Source organism: Balaenoptera acutorostrata, chromosome 3 (assembly GCF_949987535.1).
Source record: "Balaenoptera acutorostrata chromosome 3, mBalAcu1.1, whole genome shotgun sequence".
Classification (NCBI taxonomy): Eukaryota; Metazoa; Chordata; class Mammalia; order Artiodactyla; family Balaenopteridae; genus Balaenoptera; species Balaenoptera acutorostrata.
The window spans coordinates 131,938,083-131,954,373 of record NC_080066.1 but is presented as its reverse complement, the minus strand read 5'-3'; the positions used below and the strand labels follow the sequence as shown (position 1 = coordinate 131,954,373).

General features: G+C 40.6%; 1 long non-coding RNA gene across 2 annotated transcripts in view; it reads right to left on the bottom strand.

Annotated features, from left to right (window-relative positions):
* Nucleotides 1–15,802, bottom strand: part of LOC130707609 (uncharacterized) — a 156,990-nt gene extending 141,188 nt beyond the window's left edge. Inside the window, exons 1-2 of one of the 2 annotated variants that reach the window (XR_009007529.1) lie at nucleotides 15,729–15,802; nucleotides 14,992–15,071 (exon numbers count right to left, since the gene is read on the bottom strand). This is a non-coding gene — a long non-coding RNA (uncharacterized LOC130707609). Of the gene's footprint in view, nucleotides 1–14,991; nucleotides 15,249–15,728 lie in introns of those variants that run through there. The other variant, XR_009007528.1, reaches the window with a different exon arrangement.
* Nucleotides 15,803–16,291: the final 489 nt, after the last annotated feature.

The following is a 16,291-nucleotide window of genomic DNA, read 5'->3' as shown; positions in this document are numbered from 1 at the left end:
AACTTAGTAACATATTGTTTACCCTCCGTGTGTTTGTGTTTTTTATGTTTTATTCCCTGTAATTGATTTCTAATCTCATAGCATGGTGGTCAGAAAAGATGCTTGATATGATTTCTATTTTCTTAAACTTACTGAGGCTTGATTTGTGACCCAAGATGTGATCTATCCTGGACAATGTTCTGTGCGCACTTGAGAAGAAAGTGTAATCTGCTGTTTTTGGATGGAATGTCCCATAAATATCAGTTAAGCCCATCTTGTCTAATAAGTCATTTAAAACTTGTTTTTCCTTATTAATATTCTGTTTGGATGATCTGTCCATTGGTGTAAGTGAGGTGTTAAAGTCCCCCACTATTATTTACTGTCGATTTCCTCTTTTATAGCTGTTAGCAGTTGCCTTATGTATTGAGGTGCTCCTATGTTGGGTGCATATATATTTATAATTGTTATATCTTCTTTTTGCATTGATACCTTAATCATTATGTAGTGTCCTTCCTTGTCTCTTGTAACTTTCTTTATTTAAAAGTGTATTTTGCTTGATATGAGTATTGCTACTCCAGCTTTCTTTTGATTTCCATTTGCATGGAATATCTTTTTCCATCGCCTCACTTTCAGTCTGTATGTGTCCCTAGGTCTGAAGTGGGTCTCTTGTAGATAGCAAAAATATGTGGGTCTTGTTTTTGTATCCATTCAGCGAGCCTGCGTGTTTTGGTTGGAGCATTTAATCCATTCATGTTTAAGGTGATTATCAATATGTATGTTCCTATTACCATTTTCTTAATTGTTATGGGTTTGTTTTTGTAGGTCCTTTTCTTCTCTTCTGTTGCCCATTTAGATAAGTTCCTTTAGCATTTGTTGTAGAGCTGGTTTTGTGGTGCTGAATTCTCTTAGCTTTTGCTCGTCTGTAAAGCTTTTGATTTCTCCGTCAAATCTGAATGAGATCCTTGCCGGGTAGAATAATCTTGGCTGCAGGTTCTTCCCTTTCATCACTTTAAATATGTCATGCCACTCCCTTCTGGCTTGTAGAGTTTCTGCTGAGAAATCAGCTGTTAACCTTATGGGAGTTCCCTTGTATGTTATTTGTCATTTTTCCCTTGTTGCTTTCAAAAATTTTTCTTTGTCTTTAATTTTTGACAGTTTGATTACTATGTGTCTCAGCATATTTCTCCTTGGGTTTATCCTACCTAGGACTCTCTGTGCTTCCTGGACTTGGATGGCTATTTCCTTTCCCATGTTAGGGAAGTTTTTGGCTATAATCTCTTCAAATATTTTCTCTGGTCATTTCTCTCTCTCTTCTCCTTCTGGGACCCCTATAATGTGACTGTTGGTGCATTTAATGTTGACCCAGAGGTCTCTTAGGCTGCCTTCATTTCTTTTCATTCTTTTTTCTTTATTCAGTTCTGCAGCAGTGAATTCCACCATTCTGTCTTCCAGGTCACTTATCCGTTATTCTGCCTCAGTTATTCTGCTATTGATTCCTTCTAGTGTATTTTTCATTTCAGTTATTGTATTGTCATCTCTGTTTGTTCTTTAATTCTTCTAGGTGTTTGTTCTTTAATTCTTCTAGGTCTTTGTTAAACATTTCTTTCATCTTCTCGATCTTTGCCTCCATTCTTTTTCTGAGGTCCTGGATCATCTTCACTATCATTATTCTGAATTCTTTTTCTGGAAGGTTGCCTATCTCCACTTCATTTAGTTGTTTTTCTGGGGTTTTATCTTGTTCCTTCATCTGGTACATAGCCCCCTGCCTTTTCATCTTGTCTATCTTTCTGTGAATGTGGTTTTTGTTCCACAGACTGCAGGATTGTATTTCTTCTTGCTTCTGCTGTCTGCCCTCTGGTGGTTGACGCTATCTATGAGGCTTGTGCAAGTTTCCTGATGGGAGGGACTGGTAGTGGGTAGAGCTGACTGCTGCTCTGGTGGGCAGCAGTCAGTAAAACTTTAATCCGCTTGTCTGCTGATGGGTGGGGCTGGGTTCCCTCCCTGTTGGTTGTTTGGCCTGAGGCAACCCAACACTGGAGCCTACCTGGGCTCCTTGGTGGGGCTAATGGCGGACTCTGGGAGGGCTCACGCCAAGTATTACTTCCCAGAACTTCTGCTGCCAGTGTCCTTGTCCTCACAGTGAGACACAGCCACCCGCCGCCTCTGCAGGAGGCTCTCCAACACTAGCAGGTAGGTCTGGTTCAGTCTCCCATGGGGTCACTGCTCCTTACCCTGGGTCCTGATGCGCACACTACTTTGTGTGTGCCCTCCAAGAGTGGAGTCTCTGTTTCCCCCAGTCCTGTCAAGCTCCTGTAATCAAATCCCGCTAGCCTTCAAAGTCTGATTCTCTAGGAATTCCTCCTCCCGTTGCCGGACTCCCAGGTGGAAGCCTGATGTGGGGCTCAGAACCTTCACTCTAGTAGGTGGACTTCTGTGGTATAAGTGTTCTCCAGTTTGTGAGTCACCCACCCAGCAGTTATGGGATTTGATTTTATTGTGATTGCGCCCCTCCTACCATCTCACTGTGGCTTCTCCTTTGTCTTTGGATGTGCGGTATCTGTTTTGGTGAGTTCCAGTGTCTTCCCGTTGATGACTGTTCAGCACTTAGTTGTGATTCCGGTGCTCTCGCAAGAGGGAGTACCTTTCCAGATCGTATCTCAAAAGGACCCACTGGAAAACCTCTGTGTATGCTTCTTTGTGTAATTTTGTCTGTATAGCTTTGCTTTTACCATTTGTCCTGGGTTCTGTCTGTCCAGTTTTTTTTTTGTTTGTATTTTTTTTTTTTTAGTGTAGTTTTTAGCACTTGTTATCATAGGTGGATTTGTTTTTTGCTTTGGCTACTCTCTCTTTCTTTCTTTCTTTTTAAATATTACTTCTAATTCTTTTATTTATTTATTTTAATAACTTTATGTTATTTTATTTTTTTCTTTCTTTCTTTTTTTCTCCATTTTCTACTGAGCCGTGTGGCTGACAGGGTCTTGGTGCTGCGGCTGGGTGTCAGGCCTATGCCTCTGAGGTGGGAGAGCCGAGTTCAGGACATTGGTCCACCAGAAACCTCCTGGTTCCATGTAGTATCAAATGGCAAAAGTTCTCCCAGAGATCTCCATCTCAACGCTAAGACCCAGTTCCACTCAACGACCAGCAAGTTACAATGCTGGATACTGTAGGCCACACAGCTAGAAAGACAGGAACACAACACCACCCATTAGCAGAGAGGCTGCCTAAAATCATAGTAAGGTCACAGACACGCCAAAACACACCAGCAGATGTGGTCCTTCCCACAAGAAAGACAAGATCCAGCCTCATCCACCAGAAAACAGGCACCAGTCTCCTCCACCAGGAAGCCTACACAACCCACTGAACCAAACTTAGCCACTGGGAGCAGACACCAAAAACAACAGGAACTACAAACCTGCAGCCTGTGAAAAACAGACCCCAAACACAGTAAGTTAAGCAATATAAGAAGACAGAGAAACACAGCAGATGAAGAAGCAAGGTAAAAAGCCACCAGGCCAAACAAATGAAGAGGAAAATAGGCAGTCTACCTGAAGAAGAATTCAGAGTAATGATAGTAAAGATGATCCAAAATCTTAGAAATAGAATGGAGAAAATACAAGAAATGTTTAACGAGGACCTAAAAGAACTGAAGAGCAAACAAACAATGATGAACACCACAATAAATGAAATTAAAAATTCTCTAGAAGGAATCAGTAGTAGAATAACTGAGGAAGAAGAACGGATAAGTGACCTGGAAGATAAAATAGTGGAAATAACGACTGCAGAGCAGAATAAAGAAAAAAGAATGAAAAGAATTGAGGACAGCGTCAGAAACTTTTGGCACAACAGTAAACACACTAAATTCAAATTATAGGGGTCCCAGAAGAAGAAGAGAAAAAGAAAGGGAATGAGAAAATATTTGAAGAGATTATAGTTGAAAACTTCCCTAATATGCGAAAGGAAATAGTCAATCAACTCCAGGAAGCACAGAGAGTCCCAGAGAGGATAAACCCAAGGAGAAACACGCCAAGACACATATTAATCCAACTATCAAAAGTTAAATACAAAGAAAAAATATTAAAAGCAGCAAGGGGAAAACAACCAATTACATACAAGGGAATCCCCATAACTTTAACAGCTGATCTTTCAGCAGAAACTCTGCAAGCCAGAAGGGAGTGGCAGGACGTATTTTATATGATGAAAGGGAAAAACCTATAACCAAGATTACTCTACCCAGCAAGGATCTCATGCAGATTCGATGGAGAAATTAAAACCTTTACAGACAAGCAAAAGCTAAGAGAATTCAGCACCACCAAAACCAGCTTTACAACAAATGCTAAAGGAATTTCTCTAGGCAGGAAACACAAGAGAAGGAAAAGACCTACAAGAACAAACCCAAAACAATTAAGAAAATGGTCATAGGAACATACATATTGATAACTACCTTAAATGTAAATGGATTAAATGCTCCAACCAAAAGACACAGACTGGCTGAATGGATACAAAAACAAGACCGTATATATGCTGTCTACAAGAGACCCACTGCAGACCTAGGGACACATACAGACTGAAAGTGAGGGGATGGAAAAAGATATTCCATGCAAATGGAAATCAAAAGAAAGCTGGAGTAGCAATTCTCATATCAGACAAAATAGACTTTAAAATAAAGACTATTACAAGAGACAAAGAAGGACACTACATAATGATCACGGGATACACCCAAGAAGAAAATATAACAAATGTAAATATGTATGCACCCAAACATAGGAGCACCTCAACACATAAGGCAAATGTTAACAGCCATAAAAGGGGAAATCAACAGTAACACAATCATAATAGATGACTTTAATACCCCACTTTCACCAATGGACAGATCATCCAAAATGAAAATAAATAAGGAAACAGAAGCTTTAAATGATATATTACAGAAGATGAGCTTAATTGATATTTATAGGACATTTCATCCAAAAACAACAGAATACATGTTCTTTTCAAGTGCTAAGGGAACATCCTCCAGGATAGATCATATCTTGGGTCACAAATCAAGGCTTGGTAAATTTCAGAAAATTGAAATTGTATTAAGTATCCTTTCCAACCACAATGCTATGAGACTAGATATCAATTACAGGGAAAAAATCTGTAAAACATACAAACACATGGAGGCTAAACAATACACTACTAAATACCCAAGAGATCACTGAAGAAATCAAGGAGAAAATCAAAAAATACCTAGAAACAAATGACAATGAAAACACGACAACCCACAACCTATGGGATGCAGCAAAAGCAGTTCTAAGAGGGAAGTTAATAGCAATACAATCCTACCTCAAGAAACAAGAAACATCTCAAATAAACAACCTAACCTTACACCTAAAGCAACTAGAGAAAGAACAAAAACAACCGAAAGTTAGCAGAAGGAAAGAAATCATAAAGATCAGATCAGAAATAAATGAAAAAGAAATGACGGATAGGATAGCAAAGATCAATAAAACTAAAAGCTGGTTCTTTGAGAAGATAAACAAAATTGATAAGCCATTAGCCAGACTCATCAAGGAAAAGAGGGAGAGGACTCAAATCAATAAAATCAGAAATGAAAAGGGAGAAGTTACAACAGACACCGCAGAAATACAAAAAGCATCCTAAGAGACTACTACAAGCAACTTTATGCCAATAAAATGGACAACCTGGAAGAAATGGACAAATTCTTAGAAAGGTATAACCTTCCAAGACTGAACCAGGAAGAAACAGAAAATATGAACAGACCAATCACAAGTAATGAAATTAAAACTGTGATTAAAAATCTTCCAACAAACAAAAGTCCAGGACCAGATGGCTTCACAGGTGAATTCTATCAAACATTTAGAGAAGAGCTAACACCTATCCTTCTCAAACTCTTCCAAAAAATTGCAGAGGAAGGAACACTCCCAAACTCATTCTATGAGGCCACCATCACCCTGATACCAAAACCAGACAAAGACACTACAAAAAAAGAAAATTACAGACCAATATCACTGATGAATATAGATGCAAAAATCCTCAACAAAATACTAGCAAACAGAATCCAACAGCACATTAAAAGGATCATACACCACGATCAAGTGGGATTTATCCCAGGGATGCAAGGATTCTTCAATATATGCAAATCAATCAATGTGATACACCATATTAACAAACTGAAGAATAAAAACCATATGATTATCTCAATAGATGCAGAAAAAGCTTTTGACAAAATTCAACCAACATTTATGATAAAAACCCTCCAGAAAGTAGGCATAGAGAGAACTTACCTCAGCATAATAAAGGCCATATATGAGAAACTCACAGCCAACATCATTCTCAATGGTGAAAAACTGAAACCCTTTCCTCTAAGATCAGGAACAAGACAGGGTTGTCCACTCTCACCACTATTATTCAACATAGTTCTGGAAGTTTTAGCTACAGCAATCAGAGAAGAAAAAGAAATAAAAGGAATCCAAACTGGAAAAGAAGAAGTAAAACAGTCACTGTTTGCAGATGACATGATACTATACATAGAGAATCCTAAAGATGCTACCAGAAACCTACTAAAGCTAATCAATGAATTTGGTAAAGTAGCAGGAAACAAAATTAATGCACAGAAATCTCTTGCATTCCTATACACTAATGATGAAAAATCTGAAAAAGAAGTTAAGGAAACATACCCATTTACCATCTCAGAAAAAGAATAAAATACCTGGGAATAAACCTACCTAAGGGCACAAAAGACCTGTATGCAGAAAACTATAAGACACTGATGAAAGAAATTAATGATGATACAAAGAGACGGAGAGATATACCATGTTCTTGGGTTGGAAGAATCAACATTGTGAAATTGACTATACTACCCAAAGCAATGTACAGATTCAGTGCAATCCCTATCAAACTACCCATAGCATTTTCCACAGAACTAGAATAAAAAATTGCACAATCTGCATGGAAACACCAAAGACCCCAAATAGCCAAAGCAATCTTGAGAAAGAAAAATGGAGCTGGAGGAATCAGGCTCCCTGACTTCAGACTATACTACAAAGCTACAGTAATCAAGACAGTATGGTACTGGCACAAAAACAGAAATATAGATCAATGGAACAGGATAGAAAGCCCAGAGATAAACCTACACACATATGGTCACCTTATTTTTGATAAAGGAGGCAAGAATATACAATGGACAGAAGACTGCCTCTTCAATAAGTGGTGCTGGGAAAACTGGACAGCTACATGTAAAAGAATGAAATTACAACTCTCCCTAACACCATACACAAAAATAAACTCAAAATGGATTAAAGACCTAAATGTAAGGCCAGACACTATAAAACTCTTAGAGGAAAACTTAGGCAGAACACTCTATGACATAAATCACAGCAGGATCCTTTTTGACCCACCTCCTAGAGAAATGGAAATAAAAACACAAATAAACAAATGGGACCTAATGAAACTTAAAAGCTTTTGCACAGCAAAGGAAACCATAAACAAGACGAAAAGACAACCCTCAGAATGGGAGAAAATTTTTGCAAATGAAAATTTACAAGTAGCTCATGCAGCTCAATATCAAAGAAACAAACAACCCAATCCAAAAATGGGCAGAAGACTTAAACAGACATTTCTCCAAAGAAGATATACAGATTTGGCAAGAAACACATGAAAGGATGCTCAACATCACTAATTATTAGAGAAATGCAAATCAAAACTACAATGAGGTATCACCTCACACCAGTTAGAATGGGCATCATCAGAAAATCTACGAACAACAAATGCTGGAGAGGGTGTGGAGAAAAGGGAACCCTCTTGCACTCTTGGTGGGAATGTAAATTGATACAGCCACTATGGAGAACAGTATGGAAATTCCTTAAAACACTAAAAATAGAACTACCATACGACCCAGCAATCCCACTACTGGGCATATACCCAGAGAAAACCATAATTCAAAAAGAGTCATGTACCACAATGTTCATTGCACCTCTATTTACAATAGCCAGGACATGGAAGCAACCTAAGTGTCCATCAACAGATGAATGGATAAAGAAGGTGTGGCACATATATACAATGGAATATTACTCAGCCATAAAAAGAAACAAAATTGAGTTTTTTGTAGTGAGGTGGATGGACCTAGAGTCTGTCATACAGAGTGAAATAAGTCAGAAAGAGAAAAACAAATATCGTATGCTAACACATATATATGGAATCTAAAAAATATGGTTCTGAGGAACCTAGGGGTAGGACAGGAAAAAAGACACAGACGTAGAGAATGGACTTGAGGACATGGGGAGGGGGAAGGGTAAGCTGGGACGAAGTGAGAGAGTGACATGGACATATATACACTACCAAATGTAAAATAGATAGCTAGTGGGAAGCAGCCGCATAGCACAGGGAGATCAGCTCGGTGCTTTGTGATCACCTAGAAGGTTGGGATAGGGAGGATGGGAGGGAGACGCAAGAGGGAGGAGATAAGGGGATATATGTATTTGTATAGCTGATTCACTTTGTTATAAAGTAGAAACTAACACACCATTGTAAAGCAATTATACTCCAATAAAGATGTTAAAAAATAAATAAATAAATAAAATAAAAGATTTAGTCTTATGCAATGAACAATAATGAGATGCACAGAAAATCCATAAATTTTTAAAGGAATTCTATCATATTGGAGTAAGCATCTAAAATGATAGGAGACCTCTAGACCCCCAACTTTCTACAGTCAGTATGCAGGTTGAGAAAATTACTTTGCTGCAATCATAAGCCATTTATATTAAAACAGAAAAGACATCTCAGAAGGCGGAGCCAAGAACCCAGATGGTTGAATCTAGAGCAGACCTAGACCCTAATCAAGGAACCTTGCCTGCTTGAGTAGTAAAACCCAATAATATAGATAGATCTGATAGATTTCAGATTCAGATAGAAAAAGATAGATAGATTTCTATCTGAAAGATAGATTTCAGATAGAAATAGATGGATTTCTATCTGAAAGATAGATTTCAGATAGAAATAGATTTCTATCTGAAAGATAGATTTCAGATAGAAATAGATTTCTATCTGACAGATAGAAAGATAGATTTCAGAATTGCTTTGAACCAATTACTGCTATTGCCTCCTATTATTCTATTTTTGAATGGGAATGTCTATTGGGGTTACCACGTCCCTGTTTCAACATTTTATGTTGGGTGTATGGTTTAGTTTACAAGCAGAATTTAGAGGAAATAAACAGGACTTGTTAGGTTGGAAGGCAAACCTTAATCTCTAACTGACGAGGAACTATACATGAGAAATCCTATCTATATCTGTACCAGATTCAGATCACAAGATCATAGACTTTGAGCCCAATGTGGTCATTGGATGAGACCTCAGGGGTCTTGGGAGGGCAGTGTATATTTTTTCTATGTGATGAATTGAAATAATTGTGGCCAGAGGGTGAACTTGATGAATTAAAAATGACCACACATTATTTACAAATCTTTTAATTAAGAGTTAGAGCTTATTCCTCCCACACTTTGAATCTGGCCTTTTTACTTTCTTTGTCCAGTTAAATGAGGCGGAAGTGGTATTGTGCAACATCCAAGCCCAGACCTTGAGAGGCCTTACGGTTTCTATTTTTGCCCTCCTGGTACTCTGAGGACACCACACTGTGATAAAGCCCACAATGAAGGGCCATTCCAGCTGTTCCATCCAATGCTATCTGAGGCCCTAGACATGAGACTGTCACCATTTTAAATCTGTAGCTGACTGCAATCACATGAATAGGTCCAGGAAAACCCAGAGTAAGAACAACTCAGACAAAGAACTGTGAGAAATAATAAACCACTGTTATTAATAAACTATTGTGAGGTGGTCTGTTCTACAGCAACATATAATTAGTATCTATCCACGGTCTAACAGGGAATAGAGGTGAACAGATGGGACAGGCTTTCTGGCAGAGGTGTGACTTGGATTCTACTGTGGTTGGGATGCTGTTACCACCATGTTTTTCATCACGTGGACCTCCCCAAAGTGCTACTCACAACATGGCAGCTGGCTCCCCCCAGAGTGAGTGAACTGGGAGAGGGAGAAGTGGCCAAAATGGAAGCCACAGGGCTTCCCTGGTAGCACAGTAGTTAAGAATCCGCCTGCCAATTCAGGGGACATGGGTTCAAGCCCTGGTCCGGGAAGATCCCACATGCCATGGAGGAACCAAGCCCATGTGCCACAACTACTGAGCCTGTGCTCTAGAGCCCGCAAGCCACAACTACTGAGCCCATGCACTGCAACTACTGAAGCCCACGTGCCTAGAGCCCGTGCTCTGCAACAAGAGAAGTCACCGCAATGAGAAGCCTGTGCACCACAACGAAGAGTAGCCCCTGCTCACCACAACTAGAGAAAGCCCGCGTGCAGCAACGAAGACCCAATACAGCTAAAAAAAATAAAAAATAAAATATAAAAAATAAAATGGAAGCCACAACGTCTTTTATAACTTAATATCAGAAGTGACATATCATTACTTCTCCTGTATGCTACTGGGCACACTGACCAAACCTGATGGAATGTGGGAAGGGACCACCAGGGTGCTAATATCAGGAGACAGGAATCATTAGGGGCCATCCTTCAGGCTGGCTACAACATAAACCAGGAAATGAAAAAATGTATTTCACATCCTAGTCTTCAATTCAAGAATCTCAAAGAGGCTAATTTTCGCATACCCTGTATTTCTCCTCTGACCTACTCATTTATCATGGGTTTTACCCATTTCTCTTTACTTTCCAACTTATCCCTTACCTGTTTATTCCCCTCTCCCAGTTCATCAGGCCATGGAACATGGCATCTCAGGTCTTCATGACTGACTGAAGGCAACTGCAGAAGTCAACTGGCTCAGCAGAGTCCTCCGTTAGAAGCCTCGGTGATGGGAAGACAGACCCTCAAAGATCAGAAATTTTTGCAGAGGAGAACGATAAATGAATTCAGCTCAATAAAAAGCAGCCCAGCCTGGGATTGTAAAGAAACAAGTCCCTGTGTTTGTTGCTGGTGACATGTGAGGTTTCCGAGGAAAGCAATCTGTTATAACAAATCCAGCTATTTGTTATAAATATGTATCATATTTTTTGATTCACTGATGTCTTCTTTGGAGAACATACCCTCCAAACACAACAACATCAACAAATAGAAAAAGTGAAGTTGTATTCTTTGAACCATCTCAAATGCTCAATAACAAGGAATTGGTCTGAGTAACAGGACAGAAAACTATATCAGCATAAGTGACAAGCATGTCATTTCACTGACACTGACCTGTGTCTGTGAAATAAAACTATGTGAGAAACACAAAGTAGGGCATATGTAAGTAAACACACACTGCTAAGATCAAGGTTTGGAAAATCAGAAGTGATACAAATAGATTATTGTTGATTAGGATCTTGGGGGTTAAATTGTTTTCATGAGAAGACCATTTCCTCGGAAGTCATCTGTCTTTGAGATGACTAGGAAACTATTAAGCCTTAATAGGAGCTGACTTCCAGTAACCCAAACAACATCCTCTGAGTCTTGGTTTCCTTGTTCACCAAATAGGTGTCACCTACCTAAATCCCAGGACTGTAAAGATTAAATGAGATGAACTGTCTGCGTCCATTCTGCCCACTGGGAAGGGGTTTATAATCCAGGTGGAGGAAGTGTGGAATGAGGGAAGCAACCTGGGCTTTGCATTCTGCCCCCACCACACTTAGTAGCTTAACTCTTTCTTACCCTCAACTTCTTCAACTGTAAATGGTCCTTTCTACCTTGCAAGGTTCTGTCGGGGTTAAATGTTGCATCATATGTACAAAGCCTAGTAGAGTACTCAGCACATAGTAGATGCTCAATTAATATTAGTCCCCTTCTTTTTTGTTAACTCAAATCTCCAACTCTTTCATTCTCTTCAAATAAAATGAAAAATAAGGGAAACCCTTTGAAACTGGAAACAAGCAAGTTAAGGCCAAATTTCAAAAAAGTGATATTTCACTAGTTCATTGCCAAGTCACACAATAAAAATAGTTTGTAAGAAGTCAAAGGGGATAGGGTCTTGACGCACTACTCAAGTTAACCAAAGGGCCATCCAATGGTCTTGGTGCAGGGGCTGATCTGAGCCCTTTCCTGACATCCCTAGTCTTGGGAGACAAGATCCCTATCACAGAACAGTTTGCCTATAGGTTGAAAACATAAAGGGGTTCAAGATGTGAGAGTATCCCCCAGAAATAAGCCTAGGGCACGATTTGTGAATTGTGGAGCCCAAGGGTGAACAGCCTGGAGACCACAAACTCTTCCTCCAAAGAGTTTCCAACAGTACTAAGAGTGGTCCTTGATGAAACAGAAACCACCCCTAAAGGAGAACTCCATCTTCCAGGTAGGTTCTGGGGAATAAACTAGCTGAAAGTCAAGGAAAGGGAAAGAACAGGTTATGGATACTCCCAGACTCCTCTTAAGACTGGAGTCTGTCTCCAAAATCACCAGCACAGTGGAAGTAAAACATATGCTCCTTTAGAATTAAGGTCAGCCTCAAATAGCAAAGAAAGAACAGGATGCATGGCCCTTGTTTGTAAACAAAGACCAACATAAATGTCGGCTGCCAGACCTCAAAGGGAGGCATGACAGGCCACTTGCATGGGGAAGCCACAGGTGGCAGAGCGAGCCCTTTGGTCTCCCTGCTGGTCTCTGGCAGATCTTTTCAGAGGCATCCCAAAAGAGCAGAGAAGCTAAGGGGGCCAGAAGGGCACCGACCCCAGCACCCTCCCCACAGGTCTGTGCTGTCTTCTTCTGGCCAACGTTCAAGCATTTATACACTTGATCATCACTCTCACCACAGTTGTGGTTGAATGCTTTGGAGTCAGGCATTCAGATGTGAATCTCCCAACAACAGGTAAATGGCTAAGCCTCAATTTCCTTGTCTGTATAATGGGATTACCAGTAGTCCCCCACCTCGTAGGTGGTTGTAAAGAGTAAATGAGATCATGTATGCAAAGCTTTCAGCACAGTGCCTGGCACATAGCCAGTACTCACAAATAGTAGGTGCTATTATTATTTTTATTCTGTTGTTGTTGTTGATTTTCCCTTCTGCTTGGTCATGTCACCCAGGGGAGCATTTCTCACCAGAACTGGGAGACATGAAGAGCTGAGGGACCATCGATGACCAATCAGACAGTTTCCAGAGTGGGGAAGGGTAGTATTGACGGCAACCACGAGAAGCAGCAGCTGTAGGGAAGAAGTGAAGAGGAAGGGCGTGTGCTGGTCATGAGGCAATGTTCGCATCTGTCAGCCTTGCTCCTGGGTCTGCTGCAGGCCAGCTGAGGAGCCAGCTTCTCAGGGCAGCAGAGGGACCAGGGCTGGTCTGCAAGGAGGTTCAATCATGTCTGCTGAGGGCTCAGGGGCCATTTACAAGTGATGTAAAATGAAGAAGAAGGTCCCCTGGGAGGCATCTGGAGAAGACTCCTCCATAGGGGCAGGGGTTCTGCCCACCTCCCTCCCCCACCCTCACTCCCACAGGGTTTGGGGAAGAAAGCAGGGCAGAGAAGGCACCATCCGTGCCTCGGGGCCAAGCATCTGGCCAAGGACCAGCGCCTCACTCTCACCCTGGGAACTCGAGACTCACAACAGGACCCAAATCATACAGCAGAGCTCTGCTATTGATCAGCCTCAGAGCACTGGATTTTAAGGAAGGTACTGTTTATTTTCAACAGGGTGTCATTTCCGACTGGAACACAAGATATACTTTTCTAGCAGGTCGGTACACAAGTAGTTCCGATAACCAGACCACCTTAGGAGCCCCGTTACGGTAATTGTACTAAATCTCTGGGGTTGTCTTTTCATTGGTAACTCAAATAAGAGGTAAGTAAAGGTTACTGAATAGGAAATTCAACACGATATATATATAGTCCAGGGCCTAGGACAGTGCCCAGAACACAGAGGTGCTGATTAATGTTTGCAGAATCAGTGTTTACTGAAGTTCATTTAAAAATAGCCCAGCAGTGATCTGCAACCCAGTGTATCAGGAGAGTGTCTCCTCTCTCTCACAAACACACACACACACACACACACACATACACACAAACATACACACACACACACAATGGCAAACAATAGGAAACCTCAATATACGGTCATTTAAAAAAATGATGTAATAACACAATTCACAAATATTTTCTCTGACAATTGATTCTCTGGTTGCTGACTCTCAAACTTCTTTTCTTTTTAAAAGGTAGACCTAAAAATTCTCATAGAACTCCATTTTGTTCTTTTCCATACTCCCTTTACAACTTCCTTCTATCATGTGCACATCATATTTTACCTTTACAACACTAGGGATTGGTTATGACAAACTCTGTAACAGCCCATCATACTCACTCTATGGTATCTTGTCTAGTTTTACTAAGTTATATCCCTTATACAGAAGTGCATGACCCCAAAATACATAAAAGTCATTTTTGCAACCCACAGAGTGAGCATGTAACTGATACGAATGTAACTGACACTTACTTAACATTTGTGTCTCCTAATAACTTCTTTTTTTAAAAAATTTATGGTGGTATCTCGCAAGAAGTCACTTGATGGGCTCTTGAAAAACTCAGAATAAAGCAATATATCAAAGGGGGGCTGTCTTCTGGGCAGTTCATCATCTGTGCTTTTGTGAGTGTTCTTAACAAAGGTGATTGTGTGTCTGGAGTATGGGACACATACATATGTAAACATGCACACTACAAGGGAAAATCCAGAGAACGCAGGAACTGTCTAATTCATCAAGACATGAATTTCTTCCTGGTACTGACTGCAACAGCTATTACATTGGACCACCCAAGAAACCCCCTCCCCAAAAAACAAATCATGGGACAGGTTCTCCGACAGTAGGACCAATCCTCTCATTAGTCTGGTTAGGTTGGTTGATGGACAGAAATCACATTATTTAAATCCTTTGTTGATTCTGTGCCCAATATACTGACATTTAACATTAAATTTGCCTTCAAATCATATTTTACAAAAAACAAAAGGTAAGAAAAACCATTCTTTTCCTACCTGATGCTGTAGCCACCAGAAGCCAGGCTGCTGCTCTCTGAATGGGACAGACTTCAGGATTTAATCTTCAGCAACCTCCCCTGGAACCAGAACCATCGGAAGAAAACTTTCAGTTGCTATGAGCAAGCAGACTGTTTACTTCCAGCCAATTCTTTCTCATTCCCATGGCTTGCTGAGTGCCAGAGTAGGGTGCTTAAGAAAGGATGTCTGGGGAGGAAGGGGTAGAGTTTGGGAGAAAGAGAAGAGACAGTTCCCAAGGAAAGGATTCGTTCACCCAGAACCCTTCCTTCAAGCAAAGGAAAGCCCTCTTTTTCAGCTTTAATTTCTCATGGAAGATCTGCCACTGCATTACTCACAGGTAATTACTACATTGCCCCTTTACAAACAGCAGACATACTTTTTGGGCGAGCCTCCAGATTTCTGATTCATGCCTGTACCTGTCCACAGGGATAGCGCTGTGCCTGGGAAAATTGGGAGGGCAACAAGCCCGCCCAAAGGGAGGACACAGTCTAGACTATTAATCAAGTTCTTGGGATAAAATGTGATCAAAAAGATCAGAGGCTGGTGTGAGCCCCTCCATCCATAGAGCACCCACCTCACTCACGGAATCACCTGGTTAGGGCTCAAACTTTTTCCAAGTAGACCAGCCCCTACACTTTATCAAGCTTCAACTTGTTTCCCCAAAGAAGAAAGGAGGAGCAAGGATTACTATCACAAAAGGAATGTGGTTTTCTTACTTAATCTGAGCAGTCGATGTAGGAGAGTCAAAGACGATCGATGTACAATTACAGCTCCTTTAAGTTTAATATCTGAAAGACAGGGTTTAAGAAGACATTTCAGTGATAAGCAAGTGTTACAGAGGCTTCAGGTTTGATTCATTTCTAGCTTCCAAGAACGGGAGGTAACACAGTAAAGAGGACAAGGCAAAGAGGTAGAAATTGGAAAATCTTGGGTCTGCTATTTACTAGTGTGACTTAGTCTGGTTTCCAAATAAATAAAGTGAGAAGACTGGGCGGCAAGATCTGCACAATAATAGAACATCATCTCTCACTTTTACATCTATCCACCTTGTTCTTTTATCGACACTTCAGTTCTCCTCTGGGGAATCACCCCTTCCTCTCAGCTTATTTGCATGGGGTTGGTAACACCCACAGCCTTCTTCAGAAACATACATATGGCCAAGTCCAGCCAATCGGAGTCACTGATAGATTCAGAGATGGGTTCGTGCCAACAGGAGTCATTTCTGGGACTTGCTGGGAAGAGGAGTTATCTTGCTGTGGCCACTAATCTGATGAAGCAG